At 49.7% G+C, this 16,856-nt stretch overlaps 2 protein-coding genes across 2 annotated transcripts in view; one reads left to right on the top strand and one right to left on the bottom strand.

Moving 5' to 3' along the window:
* The window catches only part of snrka (SNF related kinase a), an 80,790-nt gene extending 79,608 nt beyond the window's left edge, over positions 1-1,182 (bottom strand). Inside the window, exon 1 of the mRNA XM_060922046.1 lies at positions 1,006-1,182. The gene's annotated coding sequence lies outside the window, so the exon portion shown is untranslated. The remainder of the gene's footprint in view (positions 1-1,005) is intronic.
* Positions 1-16,856, top strand: part of pomgnt2 (protein O-linked mannose N-acetylglucosaminyltransferase 2 (beta 1,4-)) — a 127,333-nt gene that overhangs the window by 48,386 nt on the left and 62,091 nt on the right. The gene's annotated exons all lie outside the window — the stretch shown is intronic.

The raw sequence follows: 16,856 nt of genomic DNA, 5'->3' as shown, positions 1-16,856 counted from the left end.
ATCTTTGAAATCACTGAAATGTTTTGTCCTGTTCAACTCCACTGTTACTGGGATGGTAATGTCCTCCTAGTGACGTCAGCACGGCACCCAACTGCTGCCTTCTGACCCAAAATACAAAAGACTAACCAACAACAGAATAACAAATGACAAACATTTCAATCATATTTGTGCATCAGGGTGTTGGTTTCGTTTCATAATCCTAGTTCAAAACGGGACCGAGTCTCTCAGCCTGTAAACAATAAACAGCTAAATGTGTGAATGGATGTTATAGTACACAGTGATGACAAAGCTACTGGGTGTAAAAACTATGACAGGTGGAGCTCTGTGTGCCTCATAACGAGCTTGCTTGCTTGCTCTGGTATATAGTCGAGATGATTAGGATCAATACTTACTTCATTAGCCACCTAAATTTAAAAAAAAAAAAAAAAAGTCATAAGCGAAGAGATGAGAGATTACAAAAGCACGGCGATGGTCTGACTTGACATGCAAACAGTGACACGAGTTGTTCGGCATTTTGCACGCTGGTGATGATCCTTTCCAAGGCAGAAGAAAAGAAAAACACTACGACTACACGCAAAGTCTACAAATCTGTGCTACATTTAATGCATTTCTATACCGCAGTCTTGCAAGGCGTCTTCCTAGTGAAGCATAAAGCTAGCTACAGCAGGAGTGTAACCGGAAAGGGCCATCTGAAGCTTGCTAGCTAACCAACCGACTTAGCTACACAGCACCGGCGGTGATACTGGATTACTAGAGCAGCACAGAACACCAGCTAACCACATTCACCAGTTAGCTTCACAAACACACACAATGTGTGTTTGCTATAGTCTTCAGAACCACACCGGCTAACCAAGTGCATATTTATTGTTTGCTAACAAGGTTTAGCTTACTGGCTAGCAAACGTTTCTTAGCTCCTCAGCCACTTGCTAACTAGACTAGCTAACTAATGTATCAGTAGTTTTTTTTTTTTTGTTTGTTTGCTTGCTTGCTTATTTGTTTACTTACCACTCGTTCCGGGGAACATTGATTAAAAACCACCCAAACGCTCGAACCGGTCCGAAAAGGAATAACTGGATCACGAGGTTTGATCCACATTTAAAGGCGTTAAACAAAAGCCTTGTGAATGGAGCTGAGCGCGTGAGGTTTGACTCGAGCGGCGCTCACACACAGCTTCCTGCTTGTAGTGTAGAAGCAGCTGTCTGCGCGAGCGGCTCTCCTCCCTCAACAGCTGCAGCGCGCCCTACTGAGCATGCGCAATCCACGGACGTCACATCTACGTAGGCACTAATTAACGGAGCCATTCAGTGGAATAATAATCCTCACAGCGCCGAGAATATTGGGGAATCGGCATTTCATAGAATGTAATGATCAAATCAGTTCGCGTTTAAATTGTCCTGTCTCCATTTGCATCAGACCACATCCACAATGTCCTCCAGTTCTCCCATACCATCATCATGATCATTTTCTTCTCCCTTGTCCAGCACTGTTGCCACGTTGGGGTCCATGTGGACCCTATTGATCTTCTTCTTCACTTCTTCTTCTTCTTCTTCTTCTTTGGCTGCTCCTGATTAAGGGTCGCCACAGCGGATCTTTCGTCGCCATTGCTCCCTGTCTTCTGCATCCTTCTCTACCGCACCTGCCACTTTCATGTCTTCTCTCACCACATCCATGTATCTCTTCTTTGGCCTTCCTCGTCTTCGTGTGCCTGGCAGCTCCATGCTCATCATTCTTCTTTGGCTGCTCCTGATTAAGGGTCGCCACAGTGGATCTTTCGTCGCCATTGCTCCCTGTCTTCTGCATCCTTCTCTACCACACCTGCCACTTTCATGTCTTCTCTCACCAAATCCATGTATCTCTTCTTTGGCCTTCCTCGTTTTCATGTGCCTGGCAGCTCTATCCTCATCATTCTTCTTCTTCTTCTTTGGCTGCTCCTGATTAAGGGTCGCCACAGCGGATCTTTCGTCGCCATTGCTCCCTGTCTTCTGCATCCTTCTCTATCACACCTGCCACTTGTCTTCTCTCACCACATCCATGTATCTCTTCTTTGGCCTTCCTCGTCTTCGTGTGCCTGGCAGCTCTATCCTCATCATTCTTCTTCTTCTTTGGCTGCTCCTGATTAAGGGTCGCCACAGCGGATCTTTCGTCGCCATTGCTCCCTGTCTTCTGCATCCTTCTCTATCACACCTGCCACTTTCATGTCTTTTCTCACCACATCCATGGATCTCTTCTTTGGCCTTCCTCATTTTCGTGTGCCTGGCAGCTCCATGCTCATCATTCTTCTTTGGCTGCTCCTGATTAAGGGTCGCCACAGCGGATCTTTCGTCGCCATTGCTACCTGTCTTCTGCATCCTTCTCTACCACACCTGCCACTTTCATGTCTTCTCTCACCACATCCATGTATCTCTTCTTTGGCCTTCCTCGTCTTCGTGTGCCTGGCAGCTCTATCCTCATCATTATTCTTCTTCTTTGGCTGCTCCTGATTAAGGGTCGCCACAGCGGATCTTTCGTCACCATTGCTCCCTGTCTTCTACATCCTTCTCTACCACACCTGCCACTTTCATGTCTTCTCTCACCACATCCATGTATCTCTTCTTTGGCCTTCCTCGTTTTCGTGTGCCTGGCAGCTCTATCCTCAACATTCTTCTTCTTCTTTGGCTGCTCCTGATTAAGGGTCGCCACAGCGGATCTTTCGTCGCCATTGCTCCCTGTCTTCTGCATCCTTCTCTACCGCACCTGCCACTTTCATGTCTTCTCTCACCACATCCATGTATCTCTTCTTTGGCCTTCCTCGTCTTCGTGTGCCTGGCAGCTCCATGCTCATCATTCTTCTTTGGCTACTCCTGATTAAGGGTCGCCACAGTGGATCTTTCGTCGCCATTGCTCCCTGTCTTCTGCATCCTTCTCTACCACACCTGCCACTTTCATGTCTTCTCTCACCAAATCCATGTATCTCTTCTTTGGCCTTCCTCGTTTTCATGTGCCTGGCAGCTCTATCCTCATCATTCTTCTTCTTCTTCTTTGGCTGCTCCTGATTAAGGGTCGCCACAGCGGATCTTTCGTCACCATTGCTCCCTGTCTTCTGCATCCTTCTCTATCACACCTGCCACTTGTCTTCTCTCACCACATCCATGTATCTCTTCTTTGGCCTTCCTCGTCTTCGTGTGCCTGGCAGCTCTATCCTCATCATTCTTCTTCTTCTTTGGCTGCTCCTGATTAAGGGTCGCCACAGCGGATCTTTCGTCGCCATTGCTCCCTGTCTTCTGCATCCTTCTCTATCACACCTGCCACTTTCATGTCTTTTCTCACCACATCCATGTATCTCTTCTTTGGCCTTCCTCATTTTCGTGTGCCTGGCAGCTCCATGCTCATCATTCTTCTTTGGCTGCTCCTGATTAAGGGTCGCCACAGCGGATCTTTCGTCGCCATTGCTCCCTGTCTTCTGCATCCTTCTCTACCACACCTGCCACTTTCATGTCTTCTCTCACCACATCCATGTATCTCTTCTTTGGCCTTCCTCGTCTTCGTGTGCCTGGCAGCTCTATCCTCATCATTATTCTTCTTCTTTGGCTGCTCCTGATTAAGGGTCGCCACAGCGGATCTTTCGTCGCCATGGCTCCCTGTCTTCTGCATCCTTCTCTATCACACCTGCCACTTTCATGTCTTCTCTCACCACATCCATGTATCTCTTCTTTGGCCTTCCTCGTTTTCGTGTGCCTGGCAGCTCCATCCTCATCATTCTTCTTCGGCTGCTCCTGATTAAGGGTCGCCACAGCGGATCTTTCATCGCCATTGCTCCCTGTCTTCTGCATCCTTCTCTATCACACCTGCCACTTTCATGTCTTCTCTCACCACATCCATGTATCTCTTCTTTGGCCTTCCTCGTCTTCGTGTGCCTGGCAGCTCTATCCTCATCATTCTCCTTCTTCTTCTTTGGCTGCTCCTGATTAGGGGTCGCCACAGCGGATCTTTCGTCGCCATTGCTCCCTGTCTTCTGCATCCTTCTCTATCACACCTGCCACTTTCATGTCTTCTCTCACCACATCCATGTATCTCTTCTTTGGCCTTCCTCGTTTTCGTGTGCCTGGCAGCTCTATCCTCATCATTATTCTTCTTCTTTGGCTGCTCCTGATTAAGGGTCGCCACAGCGGATCTTTCGTCACCATTGCTCCCTGTCTTCTACATCCTTCTCTACCACACCTGCCACTTTCATGTCTTCTCTCACCACATCCATGTATCTCTTCTTTGGCCTTCCTCGTTTTCGTGTGCCTGGCAGCTCTATCCTCAACATTCTTCTTCTTCTTTGGCTGCTCCTGATTAAGGGTCGCCACAGCGGATTTTTCATCGCCATTGCTCCCTGTCTTCTGCATCCTTCTCTACCACACCTGCCACTTTCATGTCTTCTCTCACCACATCCATGTATCTCTTCTTTGGCCTTCCTCGTTTTCGTGTGCCTGGCAGCTCTATCCTCAACATTCTTCTTCTTCTTTGGCTGCTCCTGATTAAGGGTCGCCACAGCGGATCTTTCGTCGCCATTGCTCCCTGTCTTCTGCATCCTTCTCTATCACACCTGCCACTTTCATGTCTTCTCTCACCACATCCATGTATCTCTTCTTTGGCCTTCCTCGTTTTCGTGTGCCTGGCAGCTCTATCCTCAACATTCTTCTTCTTCTTTGGCTGCTCCTGATTAAGGGTCGCCACAGCGGATCTTTCGTCGCCATTGCTCCCTGTCTTCTGCATCCTTCTCTATCACACCTGCCACTTTCATGTCTTCTCTCACCACATCCATGTATCTCTTCTTTGGCCTTCCTCGTTTTCGTGTGCCTGGCAGCTCTATCCTCATCATTATTCTTCTTCTTTGGTTGCTCCTGATTAAGGGTCGCCACAGCGGATCTTTCGTCGCCATTGCTCCCTGTCTTCTGCATCCTTCTCTATCACACCTGCCACTTTCATGTCTTCTCTCACCACATCCATGTATCTCTTCTTTGGCCTTCCTCGTTTTCGTGTGCCTGGCAGCTCTATCCTCAACATTCTTCTTCTTCTTTGGCTGCTCCTGATTAAGGGTCGCCACAGCGGATTTTTCATCGCCATTGCTCCCTGTCTTCTGCATCCTTCTCTACCACACCTGCCACTTTCAAGTCTTCTATCACCACATCCATGTATCTCTTCTTTGGCCTTCCTCGTTTTCGTGTTCCTGGCAGCTCCATCCTCATCATTCTTCTTCGGCTGCTCCTGATTAAGGGTCGCCACAGCGGATCTTTCGTCGCCATTGCTCCCTGTCTTCTGCATCCTTCTCTATCACACCTGCCACTTTCATGTCTTCTCTCACCACATCCATGTATCTCTTCTTTGGCCTTCCTCGTCTTCGTGTGCCTGACAGCTCCATCCTCATCATTCTTCTTTGGCTGCTCCTGATTAGGGGTCGCCACAGCGGATCGTTCGTCGCCATTGCTCCCTGTCTTCTGCATCCTTCTCTACCACACCTGCCACTTTCATGTCTTCTCTCACCACATCCATGTATCTCTTCTTTGGCCTTCCTCGTTTTCGTGTTCCTGGCAGCTCCATCCTCATCATTCTTCTTCGGCTGCTCCTGATTAAGGGTCGCCACAGCGGATCTTTCGTCGCCATTGCTCCCTGTCTTCTGCATCCTTCTCTACCACACCTGCCACTTTCATGTCTTCTCTCACCACATCCATGTATCTCTTCTTTGGCCTTCCTCGTTTTCGTGTGCCTGGCAGCTCTATCCTCAACATTCTTCTTCTTCTTTGGCTGCTCCTGATTAAGGGTCGCCACAGCGGATTTTTCGTCGCCATTGCTCCCTGTCTTCTGCATCCTTCTCTATCACACCTGCCACTTTCATGTCTTCTCTCACCACATCCATGTATCTCTTCTTTGGCCTTCCTCGTCTTCGTGTGAATGACAGCTCCATCCTCATCATTCTTCTTTGGCTGCTCCTGATTAGGGGTCGCCACAGCGGATCTTTCGTCGCCATTGCTCCCTGTCTTCTGCATCCTTCTCTATCACACCTTCCACTTTCATGTCTTCTCTCACCACATCCATGTATCTCTTCTTTGGCCTTCCTCGTCTTCGTGTGCCTGGCAGCTCCATCCTCATCATTCTTCTTCGGCTGCTCCTGATTAAGGGTCGCCACAGCGGATCTTTCGTCGCCATTGCTCCCTGTCTTCTGCATCCTTCTCTATCACACCTGCCACTTTCATGTCTTCTCTCACCACATCCATGTATCTCTTCTTTGGCCTTCCTCGTCTTCGTGTGCCTGGCAGCTCTATCCTCATCATTCTTCTTCGGCTGCTCCTGATTAAGGGTCGCCACAGCGGATCTTTCGTCGCCATTGCTCCCTGTCTTCTGCATCCTTCTCTACCGCACCTGCCACTTTCATGTCTTCTCTCACCACATCCATGTATCTCTTCTTTGGCCTTCCTCGTCTTCGTGTGCCTGGCAGCTCCATGCTCATCATTCTTCTTTGGCTACTCCTGATTAAGGGTCGCCACAGTGGATCTTTCGTCGCCATTGCTCCGTGTCTTCTGCATCCTTCTCTACCACACCTGCCACTTTCATGTCTTCTCTCACCACATCCATGTATCTCTTCTTTGGCCTTCCTCGTCTTCGTGTGCCTGGCAGCTCTATCCTCATCATTCTCCTTCTTCTTCTTTGGCTGCTCCTGATTAGGGGTCGCCACAGCGGATCTTTCGTCGCCATTGCTCCCTGTCTTCTGCATCCTTCTCTATCACACCTGCCACTTTCATGTCTTCTCTCACCACATCCATGTATCTCTTCTTTGGCCTTCCTCGTTTTCGTGTGCCTGGCAGCTCTATCCTCATCATTATTCTTCTTCTTTGGCTGCTCCTGATTAAGGGTCGCCACAGCGGATCTTTCGTCACCATTGCTCCCTGTCTTCTACATCCTTCTCTACCACACCTGCCACTTTCATGTCTTCTCTCACCACATCCATGTATCTCTTCTTTGGCCTTCCTCGTTTTCGTGTGCCTGGCAGCTCTATCCTCAACATTCTTCTTCTTCTTTGGCTGCTCCTGATTAAGGGTCGCCACAGCGGATTTTTCATCGCCATTGCTCCCTGTCTTCTGCATCCTTCTCTACCACACCTGCCACTTTCATGTCTTCTCTCACCACATCCATGTATCTCTTCTTTGGCCTTCCTCGTTTTCGTGTGCCTGGCAGCTCTATCCTCAACATTCTTCTTCTTCTTTGGCTGCTCCTGATTAAGGGTCGCCACAGCGGATCTTTCGTCGCCATTGCTCCCTGTCTTCTGCATCCTTCTCTATCACACCTGCCACTTTCATGTCTTCTCTCACCACATCCATGTATCTCTTCTTTGGCCTTCCTCGTTTTCGTGTGCCTGGCAGCTCTATCCTCAACATTCTTCTTCTTCTTTGGCTGCTCCTGATTAAGGGTCGCCACAGCGGATCTTTCGTCGCCATTGCTCCCTGTCTTCTGCATCCTTCTCTATCACACCTGCCACTTTCATGTCTTCTCTCACCACATCCATGTATCTCTTCTTTGGCCTTCCTCGTTTTCGTGTGCCTGGCAGCTCTATCCTCATCATTATTCTTCTTCTTTGGTTGCTCCTGATTAAGGGTCGCCACAGCGGATCTTTCGTCGCCATTGCTCCCTGTCTTCTGCATCCTTCTCTATCACACCTGCCACTTTCATGTCTTCTCTCACCACATCCATGTATCTCTTCTTTGGCCTTCCTCGTTTTCGTGTGCCTGGCAGCTCTATCCTCAACATTCTTCTTCTTCTTTGGCTGCTCCTGATTAAGGGTCGCCACAGCGGATTTTTCATCGCCATTGCTCCCTGTCTTCTGCATCCTTCTCTACCACACCTGCCACTTTCAAGTCTTCTATCACCACATCCATGTATCTCTTCTTTGGCCTTCCTCGTTTTCGTGTTCCTGGCAGCTCCATCCTCATCATTCTTCTTCGGCTGCTCCTGATTAAGGGTCGCCACAGCGGATCTTTCGTCGCCATTGCTCCCTGTCTTCTGCATCCTTCTCTATCACACCTGCCACTTTCATGTCTTCTCTCACCACATCCATGTATCTCTTCTTTGGCCTTCCTCGTCTTCGTGTGCCTGACAGCTCCATCCTCATCATTCTTCTTTGGCTGCTCCTGATTAGGGGTCGCCACAGCGGATCGTTCGTCGCCATTGCTCCCTGTCTTCTGCATCCTTCTCTACCACACCTGCCACTTTCATGTCTTCTCTCACCACATCCATGTATCTCTTCTTTGGCCTTCCTCGTTTTCGTGTTCCTGGCAGCTCCATCCTCATCATTCTTCTTCGGCTGCTCCTGATTAAGGGTCGCCACAGCGGATCTTTCGTCGCCATTGCTCCCTGTCTTCTGCATCCTTCTCTACCACACCTGCCACTTTCATGTCTTCTCTCACCACATCCATGTATCTCTTCTTTGGCCTTCCTCGTTTTCGTGTGCCTGGCAGCTCTATCCTCAACATTCTTCTTCTTCTTTGGCTGCTCCTGATTAAGGGTCGCCACAGCGGATTTTTCGTCGCCATTGCTCCCTGTCTTCTGCATCCTTCTCTATCACACCTGCCACTTTCATGTCTTCTCTCACCACATCCATGTATCTCTTCTTTGGCCTTCCTCGTCTTCGTGTGAATGACAGCTCCATCCTCATCATTCTTCTTTGGCTGCTCCTGATTAGGGGTCGCCACAGCGGATCTTTCGTCGCCATTGCTCCCTGTCTTCTGCATCCTTCTCTATCACACCTTCCACTTTCATGTCTTCTCTCACCACATCCATGTATCTCTTCTTTGGCCTTCCTCGTCTTCGTGTGCCTGGCAGCTCCATCCTCATCATTCTTCTTCGGCTGCTCCTGATTAAGGGTCGCCACAGCGGATCTTTCGTCGCCATTGCTCCCTGTCTTCTGCATCCTTCTCTATCACACCTGCCACTTTCATGTCTTCTCTCACCACATCCATGTATCTCTTCTTTGGCCTTCCTCGTCTTCGTGTGCCTGGCAGCTCTATCCTCATCATTCTTCTTCGGCTGCTCCTGATTAAGGGTCGCCACAGCGGATCTTTCGTCGCCATTGCTCCCTGTCTTCTGCATCCTTCTCTACCGCACCTGCCACTTTCATGTCTTCTCTCACCACATCCATGTATCTCTTCTTTGGCCTTCCTCGTCTTCGTGTGCCTGGCAGCTCCATGCTCATCATTCTTCTTTGGCTACTCCTGATTAAGGGTCGCCACAGTGGATCTTTCGTCGCCATTGCTCCCTGTCTTCTGCATCCTTCTCTACCACACCTGCCACTTTCATGTCTTCTCTCACCAAATCCATGTATCTCTTCTTTGGCCTTCCTCGTTTTCATGTGCCTGGCAGCTCTATCCTCATCATTCTTCTTCTTCTTCTTTGGCTGCTCCTGATTAAGGGTCGCCACAGCGGATCTTTCGTCGCCATTGCTCCCTGTCTTCTGCATCCTTCTCTATCACACCTGCCACTTGTCTTCTCTCACCACATCCATGTATCTCTTCTTTGGCCTTCCTCGTCTTCGTGTGCCTGGCAGCTCTATCCTCATCATTCTTCTTCTTCTTTGGCTGCTCCTGATTAAGGGTCGCCACAGCGGATCTTTCATCGCCATTGCTCCCTGTCTTCTGCATCCTTCTCTATCACACCTGCCACTTTCATGTCTTCTCTCACCACATCCATGTATCTCTTCTTTGGCCTTCCTCGTCTTCGTGTGCCTGGCAGCTCTATCCTCATCATTCTCCTTCTTCTTCTTTGGCTGCTCCTGATTAGGGGTCGCCACAGCGGATCTTTCGTCGCCATTGCTCCCTGTCTTCTGCATCCTTCTCTATCACACCTGCCACTTTCATGTCTTCTCTCACCACATCCATGTATCTCTTCTTTGGCCTTCCTCGTTTTCGTGTGCCTGGCAGCTCTATCCTCATCATTATTCTTCTTCTTTGGCTGCTCCTGATTAAGGGTCGCCACAGCGGATCTTTCGTCACCATTGCTCCCTGTCTTCTACATCCTTCTCTACCACACCTGCCACTTTCATGTCTTCTCTCACCACATCCATGTATCTCTTCTTTGGCCTTCCTCGTTTTCGTGTGCCTGGCAGCTCTATCCTCAACATTCTTCTTCTTCTTTGGCTGCTCCTGATTAAGGGTCGCCACAGCGGATTTTTCATCGCCATTGCTCCCTGTCTTCTGCATCCTTCTCTACCACACCTGCCACTTTCATGTCTTCTCTCACCACATCCATGTATCTCTTCTTTGGCCTTCCTCGTTTTCGTGTGCCTGGCAGCTCTATCCTCAACATTCTTCTTCTTCTTTGGCTGCTCCTGATTAAGGGTCGCCACAGCGGATCTTTCGTCGCCATTGCTCCCTGTCTTCTGCATCCTTCTCTATCACACCTGCCACTTTCATGTCTTCTCTCACCACATCCATGTATCTCTTCTTTGGCCTTCCTCGTTTTCGTGTGCCTGGCAGCTCTATCCTCAACATTCTTCTTCTTCTTTGGCTGCTCCTGATTAAGGGTCGCCACAGCGGATCTTTCGTCGCCATTGCTCCCTGTCTTCTGCATCCTTCTCTATCACACCTGCCACTTTCATGTCTTCTCTCACCACATCCATGTATCTCTTCTTTGGCCTTCCTCGTTTTCGTGTGCCTGGCAGCTCTATCCTCATCATTATTCTTCTTCTTTGGTTGCTCCTGATTAAGGGTCGCCACAGCGGATCTTTCGTCGCCATTGCTCCCTGTCTTCTGCATCCTTCTCTATCACACCTGCCACTTTCATGTCTTCTCTCACCACATCCATGTATCTCTTCTTTGGCCTTCCTCGTTTTCGTGTGCCTGGCAGCTCTATCCTCAACATTCTTCTTCTTCTTTGGCTGCTCCTGATTAAGGGTCGCCACAGCGGATTTTTCATCGCCATTGCTCCCTGTCTTCTGCATCCTTCTCTACCACACCTGCCACTTTCAAGTCTTCTATCACCACATCCATGTATCTCTTCTTTGGCCTTCCTCGTTTTCGTGTTCCTGGCAGCTCCATCCTCATCATTCTTCTTCGGCTGCTCCTGATTAAGGGTCGCCACAGCGGATCTTTCGTCGCCATTGCTCCCTGTCTTCTGCATCCTTCTCTATCACACCTGCCACTTTCATGTCTTCTCTCACCACATCCATGTATCTCTTCTTTGGCCTTCCTCGTCTTCGTGTGCCTGACAGCTCCATCCTCATCATTCTTCTTTGGCTGCTCCTGATTAGGGGTCGCCACAGCGGATCGTTCGTCGCCATTGCTCCCTGTCTTCTGCATCCTTCTCTACCACACCTGCCACTTTCATGTCTTCTCTCACCACATCCATGTATCTCTTCTTTGGCCTTCCTCGTTTTCGTGTTCCTGGCAGCTCCATCCTCATCATTCTTCTTCGGCTGCTCCTGATTAAGGGTCGCCACAGCGGATCTTTCGTCGCCATTGCTCCCTGTCTTCTGCATCCTTCTCTACCACACCTGCCACTTTCATGTCTTCTCTCACCACATCCATGTATCTCTTCTTTGGCCTTCCTCGTTTTCGTGTGCCTGGCAGCTCTATCCTCAACATTCTTCTTCTTCTTTGGCTGCTCCTGATTAAGGGTCGCCACAGCGGATTTTTCGTCGCCATTGCTCCCTGTCTTCTGCATCCTTCTCTATCACACCTGCCACTTTCATGTCTTCTCTCACCACATCCATGTATCTCTTCTTTGGCCTTCCTCGTCTTCGTGTGAATGACAGCTCCATCCTCATCATTCTTCTTTGGCTGCTCCTGATTAGGGGTCGCCACAGCGGATCTTTCGTCGCCATTGCTCCCTGTCTTCTGCATCCTTCTCTATCACACCTTCCACTTTCATGTCTTCTCTCACCACATCCATGTATCTCTTCTTTGGCCTTCCTCGTCTTCGTGTGCCTGGCAGCTCCATCCTCATCATTCTTCTTCGGCTGCTCCTGATTAAGGGTCGCCACAGCGGATCTTTCGTCGCCATTGCTCCCTGTCTTCTGCATCCTTCTCTATCACACCTGCCACTTTCATGTCTTCTCTCACCACATCCATGTATCTCTTCTTTGGCCTTCCTCGTCTTCGTGTGCCTGGCAGCTCTATCCTCATCATTCTTCTTCGGCTGCTCCTGATTAAGGGTCGCCACAGCGGATCTTTCGTCGCCATTGCTCCCTGTCTTCTGCATCCTTCTCTACCGCACCTGCCACTTTCATGTCTTCTCTCACCACATCCATGTATCTCTTCTTTGGCCTTCCTCGTCTTCGTGTGCCTGGCAGCTCCATGCTCATCATTCTTCTTTGGCTACTCCTGATTAAGGGTCGCCACAGTGGATCTTTCGTCGCCATTGCTCCCTGTCTTCTGCATCCTTCTCTACCACACCTGCCACTTTCATGTCTTCTCTCACCAAATCCATGTATCTCTTCTTTGGCCTTCCTCGTTTTCATGTGCCTGGCAGCTCTATCCTCATCATTCTTCTTCTTCTTCTTTGGCTGCTCCTGATTAAGGGTCGCCACAGCGGATCTTTCGTCGCCATTGCTCCCTGTCTTCTGCATCCTTCTCTATCACACCTGCCACTTGTCTTCTCTCACCACATCCATGTATCTCTTCTTTGGCCTTCCTCGTCTTCGTGTGCCTGGCAGCTCTATCCTCATCATTCTTCTTCTTCTTTGGCTGCTCCTGATTAAGGGTCGCCACAGCGGATCTTTCGTCGCCATTGCTCCCTGTCTTCTGCATCCTTCTCTATCACACCTGCCACTTTCATGTCTTTTCTCACCACATCCATGTATCTCTTCTTTGGCCTTCCTCATTTTCGTGTGCCTGGCAGCTCCATGCTCATCATTCTTCTTTGGCTGCTCCTGATTAAGGGTCGCCACAGCGGATCTTTCGTCGCCATTGCTCCCTGTCTTCTGCATCCTTCTCTACCACACCTGCCACTTTCATGTCTTCTCTCACCACATCCATGTATCTCTTCTTTGGCCTTCCTCGTCTTCGTGTGCCTGGCAGCTCTATCCTCATCATTATTCTTCTTCTTTGGCTGCTCCTGATTAAGGGTCGCCACAGCGGATCTTTCGTCGCCATGGCTCCCTGTCTTCTGCATCCTTCTCTATCACACCTGCCACTTTCATGTCTTCTCTCACCACATCCATGTATCTCTTCTTTGGCCTTCCTCGTTTTCGTGTGCCTGGCAGCTCCATCCTCATCATTCTTCTTCGGCTGCTCCTGATTAAGGGTCGCCACAGCGGATCTTTCATCGCCATTGCTCCCTGTCTTCTGCATCCTTCTCTATCACACCTGCCACTTTCATGTCTTCTCTCACCACATCCATGTATCTCTTCTTTGGCCTTCCTCGTCTTCGTGTGCCTGGCAGCTCTATCCTCATCATTCTCCTTCTTCTTCTTTGGCTGCTCCTGATTAGGGGTCGCCACAGCGGATCTTTCGTCGCCATTGCTCCCTGTCTTCTGCATCCTTCTCTATCACACCTGCCACTTTCATGTCTTCTCTCACCACATCCATGTATCTCTTCTTTGGCCTTCCTCGTTTTCGTGTGCCTGGCAGCTCTATCCTCATCATTATTCTTCTTCTTTGGCTGCTCCTGATTAAGGGTCGCCACAGCGGATCTTTCGTCACCATTGCTCCCTGTCTTCTACATCCTTCTCTACCACACCTGCCACTTTCATGTCTTCTCTCACCACATCCATGTATCTCTTCTTTGGCCTTCCTCGTTTTCGTGTGCCTGGCAGCTCTATCCTCAACATTCTTCTTCTTCTTTGGCTGCTCCTGATTAAGGGTCGCCACAGCGGATTTTTCATCGCCATTGCTCCCTGTCTTCTGCATCCTTCTCTACCACACCTGCCACTTTCATGTCTTCTCTCACCACATCCATGTATCTCTTCTTTGGCCTTCCTCGTTTTCGTGTGCCTGGCAGCTCTATCCTCAACATTCTTCTTCTTCTTTGGCTGCTCCTGATTAAGGGTCGCCACAGCGGATCTTTCGTCGCCATTGCTCCCTGTCTTCTGCATCCTTCTCTATCACACCTGCCACTTTCATGTCTTCTCTCACCACATCCATGTATCTCTTCTTTGGCCTTCCTCGTTTTCGTGTGCCTGGCAGCTCTATCCTCAACATTCTTCTTCTTCTTTGGCTGCTCCTGATTAAGGGTCGCCACAGCGGATCTTTCGTCGCCATTGCTCCCTGTCTTCTGCATCCTTCTCTATCACACCTGCCACTTTCATGTCTTCTCTCACCACATCCATGTATCTCTTCTTTGGCCTTCCTCGTTTTCGTGTGCCTGGCAGCTCTATCCTCATCATTATTCTTCTTCTTTGGTTGCTCCTGATTAAGGGTCGCCACAGCGGATCTTTCGTCGCCATTGCTCCCTGTCTTCTGCATCCTTCTCTATCACACCTGCCACTTTCATGTCTTCTCTCACCACATCCATGTATCTCTTCTTTGGCCTTCCTCGTTTTCGTGTGCCTGGCAGCTCTATCCTCAACATTCTTCTTCTTCTTTGGCTGCTCCTGATTAAGGGTCGCCACAGCGGATTTTTCATCGCCATTGCTCCCTGTCTTCTGCATCCTTCTCTACCACACCTGCCACTTTCATGTCTTCTCTCACCACATCCATGTATCTCTTCTTTGGCCTTCCTCGTTTTCGTGTTCCTGGCAGCTCCATCCTCATCATTCTTCTTCGGCTGCTCCTGATTAAGGGTCGCCACAGCGGATCTTTCGTCGCCATTGCTCCCTGTCTTCTGCATCCTTCTCTATCACACCTGCCACTTTCATGTCTTCTCTCACCACATCCATGTATCTCTTCTTTGGCCTTCCTCGTCTTCGTGTGCCTGACAGCTCCATCCTCATCATTCTTCTTTGGCTGCTCCTGATTAGGGGTCGCCACAGCGGATCGTTCGTCGCCATTGCTCCCTGTCTTCTGCATCCTTCTCTACCACACCTGCCACTTTCATGTCTTCTCTCACCACATCCATGTATCTCTTCTTTGGCCTTCCTCGTTTTCGTGTTCCTGGCAGCTCCATCCTCATCATTCTTCTTCGGCTGCTCCTGATTAAGGGTCGCCACAGCGGATCTTTCGTCGCCATTGCTCCCTGTCTTCTGCATCCTTCTCTACCACACCTGCCACTTTCATGTCTTCTCTCACCACATCCATGTATCTCTTCTTTGGCCTTCCTCGTTTTCGTGTGCCTGGCAGCTCTATCCTCAACATTCTTCTTCTTCTTTGGCTGCTCCTGATTAAGGGTCGCCACAGCGGATTTTTCGTCGCCATTGCTCCCTGTCTTCTGCATCCTTCTCTATCACACCTGCCACTTTCATGTCTTCTCTCACCACATCCATGTATCTCTTCTTTGGCCTTCCTCGTCTTCGTGTGAATGACAGCTCCATCCTCATCATTCTTCTTTGGCTGCTCCTGATTAGGGGTCGCCACAGCGGATCTTTCGTCGCCATTGCTCCCTGTCTTCTGCATCCTTCTCTATCACACCTTCCACTTTCATGTCTTCTCTCACCACATCCATGTATCTCTTCTTTGGCCTTCCTTGTCTTCGTGTGCCTGGCAGCTCCATCCTCATCATTCTTCTTCGGCTGCTCCTGATTAAGGGTCGCCACAGCGGATCTTTCGTCGCCATTGCTCCCTGTCTTCTGCATCCTTCTCTATCACACCTGCCACTTTCATGTCTTCTCTCACCACATCCATGTATCTCTTCTTTGGCCTTCCTCGTCTTCGTGTGCCTGGCAGCTCTATCCTCATCATTCTTCTTCGGCTGCTCCTGATTAAGGGTCGCCACAGCGGATCTTTCGTCGCCATTGCTCCCTGTCTTCTGCATCCTTCTCTATCACACCTGCCACTTTCATGTCTTCTCTCACCACATCCATGTATCTCTTCTTTGGCCTTCCTCGTTTTCGTGTGCCTGGCAGCTCTATCCTCAACATTCTTCTTCTTCTTTGGCTGCTCCTGATTAAGGGTCGCCACAGCGGATTTTTCGTCGCCATTGCTCCCTGTCTTCTGCATCCTTCTCTACCACACCTGCCACTTTCATGTCTTCTCTCACCACATCCATGTATCTCTTCTTTGGCCTTCCTCGTTTTCGTGTTCCTGGCAGCTCCATCCTCATCATTCTTCTTCGGCTGCTCCTGATTAAGGGTCGCCACAGCGGATCTTTCGTCGCCATTGCTCCCTGTCTTCTGCATCCTTCTCTACCACACCTGCCACTTTCATGTCTTCTCTCACCACATCCATGTATCTCTTCTTTGGCCTTCCTCGTTTTCGTGTGCCTGGCAGCTCCATCCTCATCATTCTTCTTCGGCTGCTCCTGATTAAGGGTCGCCACAGCGGATCTTTCGTCGCCATTGCTCCCTGTCTTCTGCATCCTTCTCTATCACACCTGCCACTTTCATGTCTTCTCTCACCACATCCATGTATCTCTTCTTTGGCCTTCCTCATCTTCGTGTGCCTGGCAGCTCCATCCTCATCATTCTTCTTCTTCCTTGGCTGCTCCTGATTGAGGGTCGCCACAGCGGATCTTTCGTCGCCATTGCTCCCTGTCTTCTGCATCCTTCTCTACCACACCTGCCACTTTCATGTCTTCTCTCACCACATCCATGTATCTCTTCTTTGGCCTTCCTCGTTTTCGTGTGCCTGGCAGCTCCATCCTCATCATTCTTCTTCGGCTGCTCCTGATTAAGGGTCGCCACAGCGGATCTTTCATCGCCATTGCTCCCTGTCTTCTGCATCCTTCTCTATCACACCTGCCACTTTCATGTCTTCTCTCACCACATCCATGTATCTCTTCTTTGGCCTTCCTCGTCTTCGTGTGCCTGGCAGCTC

The sequence above is a fragment of the Neoarius graeffei genome, chromosome 5 (assembly GCF_027579695.1).
Source record: "Neoarius graeffei isolate fNeoGra1 chromosome 5, fNeoGra1.pri, whole genome shotgun sequence".
NCBI classification, from domain to species: Eukaryota; Metazoa; Chordata; class Actinopteri; order Siluriformes; family Ariidae; genus Neoarius; species Neoarius graeffei.
The sequence above is the reverse complement of the archived record's forward strand: the minus strand, read 5'-3'. Positions and strand labels throughout refer to the sequence as shown.